Raw genomic sequence first — 13,980 nt, forward strand, 5'->3', positions numbered from 1 at the left:
CATGCCCATCGAAATTTGAATCTGGATTTGAGACATGAAGAAGGTCAAACCGCGCTTCACAAAGCAGTCTGGGCCGGAAGAATTGGCCTCGTGCAAGTCTTGCTTTTCCTAGGCAGTGATCCTGATGCCAAAGATAGCCACGGTCACTCGCCACGGGACTGGGCATGCCGCAGTAACAGGCCCTCCATGATGAGGACGCTCACGAGTGGACCTGACGACCGCTTTCCGATCGACTTTGATCTCGTTTATCACGATGAGCTGCCTCTTCATCAATCAGTGTCTCACGGGTCCATGGATGCTATACGGCTGCTACTGAAGCAGAAAGGCAGCAACCTGGAAGCTCACGATCGACATGGTAACGCCCCGCTTCATTTAGCGGTTCGCAGTGGGAGCCGAGAAGTGATGGATCTGTTGCTGAGGCACCCACGCGTCAGAGTGAATTGCAAAGACAGGGAGGGCAACACGCCGCTCTGGTTGTCTACACACCTGTCATGTGACGCGGTGACTGAGAGACTTCTGAAGGAGCCAGGGGTGAACATCAATTTCATTGGGGGCCGTGAGTTCCAGACACAGTCGACTTCCCTTCATCATGCTGTGCTGAGAACGGACACGGGGGCACTACAGCGTCTGCTGGCTGTGCCGGGGATTGACGTCGGTCGCTGCGCGGCGGGCCAGTCGCCGTTGGCTCTCGCCTGCGCTCACGGACGCGTCGATGCGATGAAGGTCCTGCTGCACACAGACCGCGTAGACATTAATGCTAGCGGCCTGGGCCATCCGCCGATCTGTCAAGCGGTGGAACACGGCCAGTTGGAAGCCGTGCGTCTCTTGGTTCAGCAGGGCGGCCGTCTGCAGATCAATCGAAAAACGATGACGGGCCATGACACAGCGCTCTGCATCGCCGCGCGGGATGGCAGCTTGGATCTGGTCCGGGCTCTGCTACGTCATGATCAGATTGATCTCAATCTGGAAAATCGGTCGTGTCAAGGGGCTTTGTCTCTTGCGGCACAAAGAGCGCACCCAGATGTGGTCGAGGCACTTCTGCTGGATGGGCGATTGTCGCGGCAAAGCATGACCGCCGCGCTTCACACTGCAAACAACGACTCTATTCGAAAGTTGATTCTGACCAAGATCGGTAATACCGGTATTCCAAAGCTACCGCGGTCACCTCGGTGCAGATTTGGTGCATTTCAGGCAGCCCTACATTAGCGCTAGACATTGGTCAAATGAGCGGGCGCAGCAATCATCCGGAAAAAATTTCAACATGTTGAAATGGAGAGATGGAATTGTTCACTTGGACTGTTTCTGTCTTTGCACCCAATAAGACGTAGTGACTCTCCGAATTTGCTCATTTCACCAGGGAAATTTCTTTTGGCTGTGCCTATCATGTAGAATCAACAGGTGATTCTTCAACTGTTCTTGAATCAACCCAATACTATTGAAATTGCTCACACTTACCGGTCGCCTCGCAAGCCCATTCCTTAGACTTGACCCTCGCTCTTCGTATAAATACTCCCGCAGTAGCTTGATACTTTTCATTCAGCCACCAAGCCCAATGGATCACCCACCTTCTCCTTCTGCATCTCGGCCCGCTAAAAGGCAGCGCCGGCTGTCCGAACAGCCAATGGATGATGTCCAAGTCACAGATTGCCAACCAGAGGCAGGTCACGCAGAGGCAGGTCACGCAACGATTGCTCTCAAGGTTAGTTCTTCCCGACAGCTTGTGAACATCACTAAACATACACTCACAGGATCCCATCCACCCGGCTGGTCCACTGACAACGCAGCTGATGCAGATTCTCCACAGCCAGGCGGACCTTGCCATGCCCACCCTCAGACTTCTCCAGTTTTACTTGTGCCTCTGGGACAGCTATGTCGTGAAATCGGCCGACAAGATTCACCTGGATGAAGAACAGCAGGAACTCCGAGAGTCCACCGAGTGGTTGGAGGTCGAGAACGATCTCCTCGTTCAGCGCTGTAATGAGCAAGCCTTATTGATGTGGAGCCGCGAGCGGGTGCTTCGTGAACTTCACGCCGGGATCGCTGCAGTCCTGAAAGTGAGTGGTGAAACGGCTTTCCCTACCGATATGCCTTCGGCAAGATCGACTAGCTTGACATGAAAGGTAGCGTCTGGGAGGAGTATGCTACGTGTATTGATCATTATTTGATGAACATTTTGAGATGTCTTGGTCAATGCTGCCGGTGGTGAAATATGTTTATATACTGTTGAACCCGGTGAAAAAGCCAATTCTGACCAATGATGTGGTATGTTGTTGCTAGTCTTTAGAATATCAAATTCTTCCATCGCCCCTGATGTCATGGTCCATATATTCAAGCCTTGAAAGTTTCTTCTCATTTTATTCGTTGGGAAATCCTATATCGCAAGTCAGTAAAACTGATCTGCCTCACCTGACATCCGTGGCTCAAGACTGATACAATATGACCGCTCTAGTCCATGACGGTAAGAGGCCTACGAGAACTTCTGATAAAGACATGCTCACAGTATCACAGAATCCGACTTCGATCTCGACCTCCACGCGATCTGGCGTGAGTCTTCTGGTATACCGACGCCACCTCCTTGTCTTGCCGCGGACCATGGGGACTATGGCTTGGGCTGTCCCCCTGAGTCTGTGAAGGATCACAGTCCGCCACCGCTTCTGATTGAATGCCTCTTTCACATTGGACTCGACGATGCGCCCGGCTTCAACTGGACCGGTCCAGATCCTCTCGCACTCTCAACCCAGCCTGAGGAGATTTTCCTCGGCTTGTTAGCGTTTTGTCTCTCCGAGCAGATACATTGGGTGGAATTCCGCTTGACACGTCTTGATCAAATCACTGGGGACATGATTAGCGAGCATATGTTTTTTCTGCCCCGAATGGAAACAGTCATGGGCAATCTACGCCGAGTACGTGGACAGATGCTTGACATCATCGCGCAAAGCCCCGCTGCACCGAGGACTTCCCGCTTCCGATTGTCTCTGTGGCCACACATGGAGCCCCTGCCGTACGCCAGTCACTCGGTCCTTTCCCCTTTAGCTACACTGCCAACAATTCTTGCCCTAGACCCGTCGTTTTTTGGACATAACTTGGTGGGTAATTATTCTTCAAATTAGGGCAATGTGTGAGTGAAAGTCTCGAGTATCGATGACAGGTCTCCTGATCTACACGAAATCACAGCTCTTCTGTTTTAAATTTTTGGGAAACGAGCATTTCAAACGGTCTCAATTCAAATAAGTACATGCACACCAAATTTCAATTGATACATAAATATCCAGCACTGTATTAAGCAAATAAATATTTTCACTCACTATGGTTGATATCAACCAAATCCGCCAGATCACCTCTCGGAACCTGACTCCATTGAATGAGCATGCCACTCAATTGTTCTTGAGACGATCTCATAACCTGGTCAAACAAGCGCAGTCGGGCTACTTGCTGATCGTGGCGAGCCTGTAGGCTGTCCCTCTCATTGCTCAGTTGCACGCCGGCCTGCTTGAGACGTAGATTGGTGTCGATCGTTTTATCGCACTCGCGGTGCTTCGCCACGCACGACTCCCAAAGACGACGGTAGATTCCGACCAGTCGAGAGGCTTGAAAGGCAAGCTTCGGGTCGTCACGCTCGAGATCTGCCAGTGTCTGTAACACCGTTTGAAAGGGCCCGGTCAGCAAGGCGTCTTTTGCCGTTGCTTCCTGCTTTCAATAGTAGTCAGCCACGGCATTTATCACTTGCTTTTCTGATTGACTTACCAGCGGTGGCTCGGTGCTGGGCTTCGGCTGGGAAGTATTTTCCTCGCTTTGGGGAGGAACTCCATTCGGCTGAGAGTCTTGCTCCTTGTTTTGGTCTTGCATAGATTCAGTGGCCTCCATTGCGTTCGATATGTGGTAGTAGGAACAGTAAAAGACACCATCCTCTTGCAGGGCGGGCCTACTTTATAATGGCTTGGTAAAGCAGACTTGCAAGAGCCATTGTCACTGGTGTTGAACGACTGCACTGCTTCGACCCCGTTGGCATTTCACCTGAGATGGTGACTTTTTCGTCACAACCTATCATGAGTATAAAGGGGGAACATTGAATGAGATTGGAGATCAAGTCATGTTGAAAAACGATCGAATAACATTCCTAAACGTTGAGTCCGGCACGCTCAACGTTATCCGACGATTTATTCTCTCAATTCAGGATCAAGTCATGGATTATCTTGGAAGAAGGCAGACTTCGAGTGAGTCTCTTTCGTTTCAATCTCAACGGTGAGGTGACGATTTCTCTGCTTGGCCGACCATCATGATCAGTCCTCGGATGGTGCAACATTCGTCTCAGAAAGTAGAGGTGGTTAGCTCGCTGGAGGAATCCCATCTTTGTGCCTCTCTTTCTCTTTTGTTGATTTCTTGTAAAATAATTCAAGGTCATTCCTGAGACTCAATAAATGCTTGGGGCAACATTAACTCTTCGTCAGCGACCCAGAATTTGAGTGCGTTCAGATGGATTCACGCATATGTAAGCTTGCATCATGGAGCCTCGTTCGAAAAGAAGATTCTCAGGAATGGATTGATGAGCCTCGCTCTACACAGCCTTTCTATCCTACAATCTATTTTCCAGAGATGACGCTAGCATACTCTCCACAGTCAATGAGCTGCGATCACTCAGCTGCATCCTCAGAGACGGGCGCATTCGAGGACGGTGCTTTGTTCTCGAATGACATAGCCGTACTTTACGGTAGCAACGAATCACGCTCTTCGATATGCGCGGATTGTGCTGAAACTCCAGGCACAGGCCATCTGCAGAATTATCGGGTCGGGAATGCAACCGACCCTCAGGCCTTGATAGATCCAATGCTGAGCAGAACAAGCGGGCTTCAAAGCCATTCTTGCCAACCCTCGACTTGCGCATTGGGGCACATTCTGAATGCCTCCCAATGTCAGGGCGTCATCTTTTGCCTTCCGTGCGCCTCAGGTGCAGAACTTTTGAAAGCGGTTCTGCAAGGTAGATCTGCCGGTTGCTCTGAGCATGTGCAGGGCAATAACACATCCTGCTTACCAGAGGACACGAGCGCCTGCCTGCAGTGCCCTCGAGACTTAGTTTCGGAGCATGCTGATCAGAGCTTTCAAGCCACAAATCCCTGCCATGGCCTTGATCAATATCCCGCTCCCTCGGACGGCACGCTGAATCCTTCCACGTTGAGCGTTTGTGCTGAAACAATCAATATTTCCCGATCGCCTTTCAAATGTGACTATCCTGATTGCAAACAGTATTTCAAACGTCAAAAGAACCTCGTTCGTCATCGGAAAAAACATATGGGAGAACAGCTTCACGTCTGCTGGGTTCCTGGATGCCAACGCAGCTTCTCGCGTAGTGACAACCTCAAGGCGCATTACGCCACACATGGGACACATGGAGGACGCAATCGATATGTGGCCACTTTGGACAAGACGAATGCAATCTATGATCCACACTTTTGTGGACAGCTCACGGCCCAAGGTTGGCCACTCAGCGGTGGGGGCTATGAGCGGTGGCCTTGAATCAGATTGTTCGCAGTAGAGATGATATAAGAGCCATATTATTTTGTACTTATTTTATTCCAGAACTAATTGACAACTACATCCAGAGCAAATTGGCTCTAGTTAATCCAGCAGATAGTACTGTATCATAAGCACAGGGATCTCCCTTTGAAGGACTGATGGCCAGGTTTGATTTATCTCGCTCATCTGCACCACGCCATACACCCAGGCTTCCACTGCCAATCAGCTATTTATTCGCAAGACATGTTCTCCGTCTCATTACTCGTCTCTTTTTTTTTTTTTCGAAGAGCTTGATAATGTCCGTTCTAATAATTTGACTCTGCTCGTACACGACAGAAATGAGCCACACAGCATTACCTGCCAATCCCCAGGGAAACATGAAAAACCAAAACATGAGACGCGCAATCTGTTGTTTATTCTCGTCAGTCTTTCTCCTTCCCGGGCCGGCTGGTGACTCACTACGACAGCCATCCTGATATTTCTGCTGGAATGCCTTGACGTGAAACATTTCGGTGACTACTATTCTGTCAGGCTTTGAATGCCAAATCTCCGGCACCTTTTGGAAAGCTGTTTCCATATCCTCTATTGGATTTGACTCATCAAAAGTCTCCGCAAAGCGAATCGCTCTGTCGTTGACCTTAGTCCCACCAATCGGCCCAATTGAGAGTGCTATCGTCAAGATTCTCGATGATAGCATCGGGTGCAAAGACAGGAACGCTCGTCGGTAGTACTCTATTCGGTCCGAAGCATTTCCAATGCAGATTGATTGAGGCTTTGTGGAAGCAACTCGGATTTCTTCATGCTGGAAGGCTCTTTGAAGGCTAAGGATGATTGATTGCAACTGGTGCGCTGGTATCTCTGCTGAAAAGAGTGGCGAGTGCTGGAGCCGGGTGCTCATCGTGGAGAAAAATTCCTGATCACGTATCCAGATCTCCTTGTAATCATATCCGCCAATCTCTGCAGCGTGGATGCCCATGAAGGTGTAGCAAATCAGGGCGATGCTCGCTCTTACCCCAAAGGGTCGATATGGCGGACATGACCGTTGATATTTGTGGAAGAAGCTCCGAGTTGGCGACGCATGTTGTCCCAAAGCGAACAGGAGGTACGAGATTTGCAATTCCAAATCTTCCAAAGACAGGCTATGTATATCTTCCGCCTGAGTCAAAGCATTACGTGCAGACATCAGCCACCACAGTTGTCTATCGTATTGCAGTAAAAAACTTTCCTCCCAGTCACTTTCGCTGCGATAGATAATGCGCCCTAAGGCCCCATTATCTTCAGGCAACATTGCGGAAACGAAGAGGTAATTTAGTACCAACAAGAGCTGGTGAATCGTGTGCGGTCCCCCGTCAACGATAGCCGGGTCAAAGGCTGGGGGTGGAAGCGTGACGCGCGATGGGAGTTTAGTCTGCACCATGATCAGCGAGAAGCGTCTCAAATGGCAGGCTGCCGCTCATACTTACTGGAAGATACATTTCAAAGTAAGGCTTTGTTCTTCCAGCCTCAGGCAGGATCGCGTGGGTAATGGTGGGGGAGCGGCTATTGTCCACTTCGTGTGTAGTAGATTCCAGATGACATCCCTCTGGTATCGGCGCCGCCTCAGCACACTCCTGTGTAGGAGACGTTGTATCGACATCAGGGTCCTCCGAATCTGTGCGCTGGATAGCGGGAGGTATCTCTCCATTGCAATCTTCTTCTTGGGTTTTTGTTCCATGTCTGGATGGCTCTTCGGACTGTGTCGATTGGTCGTTGGGGGCAAGCCTTCTCCGCTTCCTTTCTTGTCTGAATTGTTGCTGGTTAATCTCTTCGTATGCACACAGATCAGGTCTACCGCGTCTGACGCAAGTCTGGCAAGGCAACTCACGACTGCATTTTATTCTTGAGATACTACACGGTCGACAGCGTCGGCGACGTGATAAAACCAGAAACATACTTGATTAACCCCGGGGTAGGCACAGCGTTATGGTAAGAGTACTCACTGGTAGATGGACATTCTATTACAGCAACCAAAGCAGGAGAATCATGGTATCTCAGAGACAAAAAGCGCTTCTATGCCTTTATATGGTATCAAGATAAAAGACGTATTATGGGCAAATTGCATATCTTGACGCTGATCATTTGACTTTTCCGGTCTTGTTACGTTTCACATTTCAAGTCTCAATTGGCATCTTTCAATCTACACTATATGAATCCTGGGACTAGAATAGCTCCCAGGACCAACTTTTTCGTTCCTAGAGATACTGTATAGCTTTGAGGAGCAAGGGGCGGAATTGTGGGACAAGTGTTTTCGAATTCAGCATGAGGGCTACCTGCTGAGCGGGCGACAGGCGCGAGAAAGCAGATGAGATTCTTGCATCGACACTGTCATATCTGAAAGAACATCCGAAACAGACAGTAATCAATTCACGGCTAGTGATGGCTACAAAAGCTTTTTTCAGCTTGAATATTCTCGATCTAGCAACGCCGCTTAGTTGTGTTGATGAGGCAAATGTTATCACAGATCGCCGTGTCTGGCTAGTATTACCTTTATTCTCTCAACAAAGATAGTCGCGACAAATCCGACAAGTGGGGTTGCCATATTTAGGGCTGGTGTCAGGATTTTGGACGAGTTCAACTGTTCAAATTTGGGATTCCAAGTCGCATTATTTTCTATTACCGAAATGGGTGTTCATCGCTGAATGAAAAATATACAGGACGCACCTTTGGAACCGGAATGATTTATTTCTGCTCTCGAATATCTTATGCCAAAGGTCAACAACGGCTAACGAATGGTCATCAACCCAGTCACAAGAGAAAACACTCTGATTTTGCTCACCAACATCAATCTCACTCCAAAATTTGGACACCCATCAATAGCTCACGCTGGCATTGTTAAGACTACCGATGGAAGATTAAAGGAAGACCTGCGAGGCCCACTACCACCTGGGATCAGAGCATGTCTCACCCTGCGTCAAAGTTCATGAAATGGCTGGTCCGGACTTCCATTCCAGACAGATTCGCGCTGTGTGGGCTCCTCGCAGTGATATGCTGGGTCTGCTACAGCTTCGGCCGCCGCTTCGGCCGCCGCTTGGGCCATGTGCCCCTCCGACTGTATCGCGCAGTATCGTGGAGACATTCTTTCCAAGCGCCGATGCCGACCGTGCTCCAGTGGCTCGACGTTCCGTCATACGTGCACGGGGGCGTACTTGCAGCACTGGTGACTGCCAACATCATTGCGATCAGCCTTCACATCCAGAACTGGGCGGATGTGCAGAAGCGAGCGGGATGCTTAGCAGTCACACATCTTGTTGCCCTCTGCTCCGGGTTGAGCATCGATCTTCCAGCCCACGTCTCCCGTGTCGAGCGCGGCACCTTCCAGTGGGCCCATCGGTGGCTGGGTCGCATGTGTGTGCTACATTGCCTGGTTCATGGGTCTGTCGTAGGTACAGTTGCTCGGAATACTGCCCATGGAAGTTTCCTCATCGCTCCACTCCTGGTACGTCAGACAGGCCACAACGGCAGCCCTCCCAAATTCCGCGCGGCATATCTGACTAAATTTGACTCGCATTACACAGGCCGGATGCAGTCTCGTCTCGATCTTACCTTGGACGCTTGCTACGATTCTTCGACGCTGGCCTCAACTTGGTCTCAAAGTCCACCATGTCCTCGCCTCGATTGTGATGGGCGCTCTGATGTATCATTTGATTGACCGGGGGTCTTTCTACCGCTGGGTCCTTCTTGGAGGTATTTGCGCTGGATTGGTCTGGACTATCGCGACGTGTCTGCATACCATGTGGCACCACAAGTCGTGGCGGATTACTTCCCGACAAGCCCTCGCGCGGTCTTCAAATCGGCTCTTATGGCTTGATATTGCGGTGCCGCTGGAGTGGGCGGCTCGTCCGGGGCAGTACGTACAACTCTGGGCACCGCACTGGGGATGCAGGGCATGCTTGCAGCTTCCTGCGTTCTACGTGGCTTCGGTGGATACCGTGCAAACCACGTCAGAAACACGAACAACCCGCGTGATACGAATAGTCACCCGACCTCGACTAGGCATGACAAAACGAATCGCACGAGCCGCAGATCGTGCGCATGAGATCCACTTTCCGATATGCGTGCTGGGTCCCTACGGTCACTCGCCTCCCCTAGGCCAATACGGTACCGTCATCTTTGTACTGGAAGGGATTGGGCTGTTCCGTGCGCTGCCCTTCATCCGGCATCTCGTTCAAGAGAGTCGAAGTCGGCGGAACATCGTGCGACGACTAGAAGTTCTGTGGCAAGTGGAGCTGAAGGATTTTAGTAGGTCCTCCATTTTTCACACAATGCCTGTTGTCGTGCTGACCACAAAGACCATCCCCGCTGGGTCGCGGATGAAATCACACAGATTTTGGAACTCGACCGAATGTTTGACCGAGACGATTGTCCCGAGCATGGCCATCGGGATGACCGGGGGTTTGATGTGAGTGAGGCCTTTCGTGTCGATGATATTAGGGGTGGGCTAACTCAAATGCAGATCCTGCAATTCACCACACACATCCTAGGCGCTCAACCTGTGGATCAACTTCGTTATCGCAACCGCACGCGTTTGAAGTACCGTTTTGAAGCTATTGACCTCGCCAAGGATTTAGCGCGCCCGCTGGATAGTACTGGCGGAACGACCGCGATTTCGGGTAAGTGTCCACCAATATGTATCTTTTGAGGTTCAGCCAGCGCTAATTGATCTCAGTATGTGCAAGCGATCTACTACGTGCAGCTGCACGTCATATCGTCCACACCAGAGCGAGTGGTCATCTCCGGCTGATTGACCTGGATCTGGAACCTTCTTGCCCGTGGTGGACAAACGATGATCTGTTCGACCCAACTTTAGCCGAGACTAGTACCGACTCCGGGCCCGTTTGGACGCCCGCTTCCTCATCAAACACGCGTCACACCCCGTCGCAGACCAGGCGGCTCTCTGGAGAAACGCTCGTCGACGAGAGACGATCCTGGCAGGGTGATCAGCTGGCTGGTGAGGGCCCGCGCTCCAATCACCAAAGGTGGGTTCGGCAGAAAATCATCGAAGGCGGCTTCTAATTCGCCACGCGTCCAGTGTTTTGCAGCGGGCTTGCACGGGCTACTCTTGCGCCAGGATAATTGATACGCCTATCTTCAACACTCAGTGTAATTACCAGAAGGGCTAGCAAAAAGTGGAAAAGGAGTAGAATGACCAGATTGATTACACATCTAGGAAACACACCATACATTTAGACACGAATTGACAAACAATGTGAATGGACATTTCGAGAGCATGAGAGATGACTAGGGATCCTGTTAAGTATCACGGTGGTTAAAGCCTGTGGTGGGGATCATCATGAGACATATAAATAGATGAGGGTGTCCCACCTCCAACAAGGTAGACAACTGAAAAAAAAACTCATTACAGTCACTTTGATTTCAACACGTTTATTCGCGCGAAAAAAAAATTCATATATTCATATTCGCGGAGTGCGAATATGAATATGTCGTATATTCGCATTCCTTTATTCCTTTCGGAACCCTAGAGATGACTTCAATAGCCTCTGTCACATTCATACAGCCCCAAATTATACATCCGCTAGACAATGCGGCATTGGATAGAACATCGAAAGCGGGCACGCGGCTCAATCTCGTCCGTCAAGTCGTAACTTTTGGTCGACCGCTGGTTGCTGGACTGGTCCCGGGGATTGCTGACTTGGCGGCAGTTTCACCTTCCAGGTCGTTGACTGACCTGACCGCCGGAGACGGGGAACATGTCCTTGCTTGTTCATCCGAGCACCATCATTCGAGACCGGCATCGGTTGGACATTCTCCTTGAATGATTGTTGATACATGGGGATCATTTTCTCTCATGCCGCCAAGCGACCTTCCGACTTCTGTATATGTCCTGCAACGCCTCTCATCATATGAATCTCTCCTTCGAGCTTTTCTATGTGTCGCTGAGCTGCTTGAAGGTATTGCTCCTTGCGTTGCAGCGTTTGGAGAACTTTGACGTTTTCCTGATGCGACCGTTGTAGGGCAACCGTCAAGTTGGCATTTTCTTGCCTCAAGTGATCAAACTCATGTTTGATCTCCCCAATCATTGTGCTTATGCATCTGGGCTGAGAAGTGCTCGTGGCCCGCGGTATCCACTGATCGTGCACGAACTGATAGTTGTGTGGAGGGGGAAAGACGGAGAAAGAATAGTCGGTCCCCGCGCTCTGTGAAGTCATGACTGTGAAGTATACAATTCGCTGGACTGAGATAATCAAAGACTATAACGTGTGATTGACGTGCTTCTGGGGGTCTTCTAGCATTAAGTATCCCTCAGGTTACTTGCTCAGGGATACCAGGCAATGCTGAGCAGAGAACTTGTCGTCATGTGGCCCAGAAAGTGTGTCAACAGTTGCCTAGGGCCGCTGTATAGAACTGCTGCTTTGGTATTAAGTCTGCAAGTGAACCGAAGCGCTCCACAAAATACCTCACCTAGATCATCGAAAGTACGGTCCTGGTCCTAGAACCTGGGGTGAGCATTCTAGGATCGCAAGAGCTCCCAGGACTGATCGAAGTGATCCCACACTCGATTTTGCTGGAGCCAGGATACGTCTTCGGGGACCTGGGACAGTTTCCGAATGTTTTCCAAATCATCTTCAGTTGCGCGCTAGGCCACATTCCCTCATCAATATTGTCTTGTCACTGAAAGCTATATATGTATTGTCCTTTTTCCATATCCTTTGATCTCAAAGATCATCGCTGCAATAATTGTGGAAGCTGAAATGACTACAAAAACCTATGATTATGTGGAATTGCCTCCACTGGACCTGGCTGTGGAGAAATCCATATGTTTCGGCTGCGTAAGTCGCTGGAGCCAATCTCCGCGAACATCATCTAATCTATACCTCTAGGCATACTTTCCTTCCTGTGAATCCAAACGCGACGAAAGTACAGACGAGGATCAATGGGTTAGCTTAGAGGCAATCAACCTACTGCGACTCTCCATGGCTTTCACCACTCTGCCTGACCAGTCCTTTCAACGGCTGTTGGAGATAAGGGTGACCATACACTATCAAATCTTCCTCATCCAGCACCAAGTGGCCTTGAGCCTCCATGGACCGCCCTCCTTCTTGATCTGTCCCCTTTTGAGATTGCCTGTGCTGGCGAGGCTTTGTCGCAGCCTCCAATATAGCTGCAGTCTCCTCTTTGTGCCAATATGGACATGGAATACGAGAATCCGCAGTGGCTTAGCTTTGCTGGGGACTCGAACAGCTCGACTTTTCATGTGGAAGAGACCAAGTACTTCAGAAAGCTTCTGAATGCACCTGGGAAATATTTGCGTCCCTAGCGCTTTCGAAATTAGGACTGGCTGTGTTTCCTTGTCTTGCTTGATACCTTCGCGACTCTTGTTCTCAATCGCCACGTCTGTACAGTACGAAAGTATAGTGTAGTAATCGCATTTCTACATTCTGACAACATTAGTCCTGAAAAGCAGCAAAGACGAACATCAGGTATAGAATTGTTGTCACGGCGCCCCTGAATCATTCAGCTCAGTAGTTCCAGGGCCCTAGTATTCGAAACTCTCTGTATTCGACAGCTGGCATTGGCCGAAGACTGGCTTGTGGTGTCAATCGACGTGTGTTGTCACCAACAGATCGAAGTAAGAGGCGTAGTACTAAAGTCAATTTCGCATGGCCGCAGTACGCTCAGTGGAAATATTCTGAGTGGGCGATGGCTTAGACCCTGAAAGTTCGATCATCAACAAGTGAGGCGACTTTTCAACTTACTCAGAACACAGCATGATCGTCAGCCTCGGTTTTAAATCAACAGCCAATGCTGAGGTTCAGATGATGGTGATAAAGGTGCATGCTGTTGCAGTCGAGCGATGATCGCTGCCCATTGCTGAAAGTACGGTCGTTGAGACAAGGTTCAACGTTGATCAACGCTCTTCAGACAAATAATAATTAAATAAAAGATTTAAAAAAAAGAAATTTAAAAATTATTATTATTTTGAATTATTATTTTGAAATTTCAGGAGATCACTCGATTGTACGATTCACCCTGGCCATGACCATTCACTTTTCACCTGCCTGTTGACTTTTGCCGAGCCCGTCACCTCAGTAAGTCGAGGTTCAGCAGGCCTGACTTTGCACGGGTTACTTCGATGCCCTCGAAAACAATGCCCCCAAAAAGCTGCAGACAGAAAATACTTCACCGCGGCAATACAAAGCAGGCGGTAACAAGACCAGTCAAGAGACCTATAAATATGGCCACGTCCCTCGGTTCTCTGTCGAAATAAGTATCTTCCTCATTGTATCTGACGGATACCGATGCAACAGAATCATGAGTCCCTTCTCCTTGACCCTCAGCATTCGCTGTGACTGACATCCTCGGTGCACACAGAAGCCACCGAGTCACCTGGCCCCCTCTACCCACTAGCGGTTCACTCCACTGTACCCGTCTTCGTGCCTGCGGGCCAGAGCCTGAGCCTTGACTGGCGAG

Source organism: Penicillium odoratum (genome assembly GCF_028828045.1).
Source record: "Penicillium odoratum strain IBT 22623 chromosome Unknown utg000001l_segment0_segment0, whole genome shotgun sequence".
Classification (NCBI taxonomy): Eukaryota; Fungi; Ascomycota; class Eurotiomycetes; order Eurotiales; family Aspergillaceae; genus Penicillium; species Penicillium odoratum.